This window comes from Mesoplodon densirostris, chromosome 6, assembly GCF_025265405.1.
Source record: "Mesoplodon densirostris isolate mMesDen1 chromosome 6, mMesDen1 primary haplotype, whole genome shotgun sequence".
Taxonomy (NCBI): domain Eukaryota; kingdom Metazoa; phylum Chordata; class Mammalia; order Artiodactyla; family Ziphiidae; genus Mesoplodon; species Mesoplodon densirostris.
The window spans coordinates 22,318,464-22,323,538 of record NC_082666.1 but is presented as its reverse complement, the minus strand read 5'-3'; the positions used below and the strand labels follow the sequence as shown (position 1 = coordinate 22,323,538).

General features: G+C 47.7%; 1 pseudogene; it reads left to right on the top strand.

Moving 5' to 3' along the window:
- Positions 1 to 1,629: 1,629 nt before the first annotated feature.
- On the top strand, positions 1,630 to 4,302 carry LOC132491601 (pro-neuregulin-2, membrane-bound isoform-like; annotated as a pseudogene).
- The last annotated feature ends 773 nt before the right edge of the window (positions 4,303 to 5,075 follow it).

The following is a 5,075-nucleotide window of genomic DNA, read 5'->3' as shown; positions in this document are numbered from 1 at the left end:
TAAGTAGTCAAGACAAGTCCTACAGGAATTTAGAGGAGGAAGAGATTACTTCAGGATAGGGTGTTCAGATAATGTTTCACAACAGACATAGGACTTGAAGCCTGAGTAGGGTGTACGTAACAGGAGGAATAGCCTTCTAATTGTGGGGAATGACACAAACAGAGGCAGAGGAGGATGTGTTCACGGCAGAAAGATCTGGGTAGGGGAATAATGTTGGTAAGGACAGAAAGACGTCAGGGTGTGATTGTGGTGTCCCTTCGATGCCCAGCTTGATCCCCAGGCATACTTGCATACTTTACCTATCAGGGAATGGGAAACCCTGAAGTTGTTTTTGTTTTGTTTTTGTTTTTGTTTTTGCTGCGCCGCACGTCATGTGGGATCTTAGTTCTCCACCAGGGATGAACCCGTGCCCCTGCAGCGGAAGCGTGGAGTCTTAACTACTGGACACAATGAACACAGTCTTTTAAGGAGATTAATCAGGCAATAGTGTGCAGGACAGATTAGAAAAGCAAGGGAATGCAGGCCAGAAGAACAAGTAGAAGCAGTTATCTGGGTCTGAGATGCCATAGATTTTTTTTTTGTTGTTGTTGTTGTTGTACGCGGGCCTCTCACTGCTGTGGCCTCTCCCGTTGCGGAGCACAGGCTCCGGACACACAGGCTCCGCGGCCATGGCTCGCGGGCCCAGCCGCTCCGCGGCATGTGGGATCTTCCAGGATCGGGGCACGAACCCGCGTCCCCTGCATCGGCAGGCGGACTCTCAACCACTGCGCCACCAGGGAAGCCCTGCCATAGATTTTGATTCTAAGACTATTGACATGATAGATTTTTTTTTTTTTTTGAAGATGTTGGGGGTAGGAGTTTATTAATTAATTAATTTATTTTTGCTGTGTTGGATCGTCGTTTCTGTGCGGGGGCTTTCTCTAGTTGTGGCAAGCGGGGGCCACTTTTCATCGCGGTGCGTGGGCCTCTCACTATCGCGGCCTCTCTTGTTGCGGAGCACAGGCTCCAGACGCGCAGGCTCAGTAGTTGTGGCTCATGGGCCTAGTTGCTCCGCGGCATGTGGGATCCTCCCAGACCAGGGCTCGAACCTGTGTCCCCTGCATTAGCAGGCAGATTCTCAACCACTGCGCCACCAGGGAAGCCCGACATGATAGATTTTTGTAATAAAAAACTCACATTAAATGTATACACTGATTATAAAACAAATCTTTATTTTTAGGTATGTAAAATTACAAAAATATAGGCATCTTAGAATTAAGGAAATAAGATGAAGATCTGAACTAAGGTGATGATGGTGGGAATGAGAAGGGAAGAGTAGATGCAACAAGAAAAAACAAATCTTGAAGAATTTGAGAATTTGGATGTTAAAAGTCGGAGAGAGAAGATTAAAATATGACTCCATGGTTTTGAGTCTGAATGAAAGTGCCAAGTTGGTACCATTAAAAGAAATGGGGAAGTCAAGAGGTAAAAGAACCAAACTAAATTTTATGTATTGAGTTGGAGGTGAGGAAATATCTAATAGACAGTTGAAGATATGGGCTTAGAACTAGGAAGAAAGATCAGGCTAGATCTTTCTAGATAATAGATCTTGGATCTATTATCCAAGGAATTAGCTACACACAATTCGGAATGGAAGGTCTGAGAGTGAATGACATTCTGAAAGGTCAAGCACGTAGAGAACCGGGGCAGAAGTGTAATTGCAAGGGGGTACCCACGTTTTGGGACAGGAAGCAGGGTAAGGAAGAAAAACAGAAATGATCTGAAAGGTTGAATTAGATTCATTCCATAGTAGGGGCATGAAAACCACGAGAAGAGGGAGGTTGAAGCCTTATATTCATGCGTAGGATTTATGGGTGTTCATCATGTGCATTTGGGTGTGCCTTAAGCCTTCACACTGGTGTGAAGAAGCCCACTGCAGAATTCCAAAGCAATGTTCACTTGGGCCCCCACCTTCATCCTTAGCTGGATGCTGACTACTAACTCTGGGCTATTCCTCAGCTCCAGGAGTTCTGGACCAGTACCTTGGCTGGTTCCTCAGCCTTTGTCGAGCAATCATGAAATTTCTCCAAAGGCTTGTTGCTAGTATCACGTGCAGTTAATCTTAGCCAGATCCTATAAAGTCCAAAAGAATGTACTTCCCACCTAGCTCTTTAATGAGCAGTTATTTAAGAATGTAATTTTGTTGACCCAACTTTTTATAACAGAGTCAAAGTTAAAGGCAAACTAGTTTTTAGCACTTTACCAGTTCAGCTGGAATAGCTGTGCCAGTTAAACTTTCTGAACCCCTGTTAGTCAGGGATGACTTAGTTCTCTCTGGCTTACCTCATTTCCCTAGCAGACAGATAAGAAATAAAGTTATTTATTGGTTTAAAATGTGATACTTTCATAGCCCATAAAAATACATTTAAAAATTGTCCAATGAAGGGCAGTATTTCACAGAAACAAACACATAGTCATCGAATTTTTTTGTATTTTTCTTCTATAATTGGGAGAGCTAGCAAGGCATGTCTCACCATCACAGGAGCTCTAAAAAGCTGATTGGCTGACATGATTAGTAATTGGGAATATGAATTGTGATATACGATCCTGAAACACAAATTCCAAAAAGGCTTCTCTTCTTGTCATGAGTATCTTAATCAGGACGTTTGTAAGCATATCTTTCAATCTCATGCTCTTACAAACCTGAAGTTGACCCATACAGTTTAGATTGTTACTGACTTATTTTCAGCTAGTGTAAACTTAATCCTCACATGCCTTTCCCAAGAGAAACAGAAGTGCTTTCCCCTCTGTGTAGTGAAGCCTCATCAGTGTAACAGGAGCAATTCTCTCTCCTGTGGGGAAGTGCCCATATGACTTGGTTAGGCAGTAAACCATCTGGCTTATGCAGTGATATCTGGTTTGTAAGATGTGCCTTACCTCTTTATATGCTCAAGAGACTGGCCATTAACCATGTTGTGGCTGGAAAGTCCGAACCGACAGCCAGGAGCCCGCACGCACCTCGCACCCTGAGACAGCGACGCGCCCCGCACCGCTCCGGGAGGACCGGCCACCGGGCCCCGTGCCCCGCGCCCCGGCCCCGGCCCCGCCGCTGCCGCTGCTGTGGACCGCGGCCGTGGCGCCGGGGGGCGGCCGCCGGCGAGGAGGCGGCTCCCGCGGGGGCCTCAGTGTGCTAGGCGTCCCCGCCCAGCGTGGGCTCGGTGCAGGAGCTGGCTCAGCACGCCGCGGTGGTGATGGAGTGAAATGCGCACCCGCCGCGGCGGCAGCAGGGGGGCACTCGACAGGAAGGGGGCGGCGGCTGAGGCAGGGGCGCGGGGAGGCAAGCGCCAGCCGCCAGCCGTGGGCCCGGGACCGTGCCCTCCTGGCCCACAGGCCCCGCGCCCAGCGCCGCTGAGCCCGGAGACGAGGCGCCCTATCTGGTGAAGGTGCACCAGGTGTGGGCGGTGAAAGCCGGGAGCTTGAAGAAGGACTCGCTGCTCAGCGTGCGCCTGGGCGCCTGGGGCCACCCTGCGTTCCCCTCCTGCGGGAGGCTCAAGGAGGACAGCAGGTACATCTTCTTCATGGAGCCCGATGCCAACAGCAGCGGCCGCGCGCCGGCGGCCTTCCGAGCATCCTTCCCCCGCTCGAGACGGGCCGGAACCTCAAGAAGGAGGTCTGTCGGGTGCTGTGCAAGCGGTGCGCCTTGCCTCCCCATTCGGAAGAGATGAAAAGTCAGGAGTCTGCAGCAGATTCGAAACTAGTGCTTCAGTGCGAGACCAGTTCTGAATACTCCTCTCTCAAATTCAAATGGTTCAAGAATAGGAATGAATTAAACTGAAAGAACGAACCACAAAACATCAAGATACAAAAAAAGTCCAGGGAAGTGAGAACTTTGCATTAACAAAGCATCACTGGCTGATTCTGGACAATGTATGTGCAAAGTGATCAGCAAATTAGGAAATGACAGTGCCTCTGCCAATATCACCATTGTGGACTCAAATGAGATCATCACTGACATACCAGCCTCAACTGAGAAAACGTGTGTGTCTTCAGAGTCTCCCATTAGAATATCAGTATCAACAGAAGGAGCAAATACTTCTTCATCCACATCTACATCTACCACTGGGACAAGCCATCTTGTCAAGCGTGCCAGAAGGAGAAAACTTTCTGTGTGAATTTAGCAAGTACTTCATGGTGAAAGACCTTTCAAGCCCCTCAAGATACTTGTGCAAGTGCCCAAATGAGTTTAGTGGTGATCCCTGCCAAAACTACGTAATGGCCAGCTTCTACAGTACGTCCACTCCCTTCCTGTCTCTGCCTGAATAGGAGCATGCACAGTCGGTGCTGCTTTCTTGTTGCTGCATCTTCCCTCAGATTTCACCTAGAGCTAGATGTGTTTTACCAGGTCTAACATTAACTGCCTCTGCCTGTCGCATGAGAACATTAACAAAAGCAATTGTATTACTTCCTCTGTTCATGCCTAGTTGACTCTGAGATACTCATAGGTGTGTGAGGCTCCGATGTTTCTGAAATTTATCTTGAATAATGTGATACAAAATGATAGTCTATATCATACAGTACAATGATAATAAAGGCATTTAAAAGTCTCCCTCTTTAGGGCTTCCCTGGTGGTGCAGTGGTTGAGAGTCCGCCTGCCGATGCAGGGGACACGGGTTTGTGCCCCGGTCCGGGAAGATTCCACGTGCTGCGGAGCGGCTGGGCCCGTGAGCCATGGCCGCTGAGCCTGCGCGTCCGGAGCCTGTGCTCCGCAATGGGAGAGGCCACAACAGTGAGAGGCCCGCATAATGAAAAAATAAAAGTCTCACTTTTATTGATAAAATAAAATCATTCCACTAGACAGTCCATCTTCTTTATAAAATGACCCCATCCTGAAAAGGATGTTTGCTAAGTTGTAACCAGTACACGCTTGAAATGATGGTAAGTTCATTTCAGTTCAGAATGTGTTATTTCTAACAAGTAAACAGAAAAAATAATAATAATAAAAATATTGTGGCTGAGATATAGAGTGGGGCGAGGGGAACAGCTAAGGGAAGGATATTTATTAAACTGAAATATCCAGCTTAATATGGTGATTAATT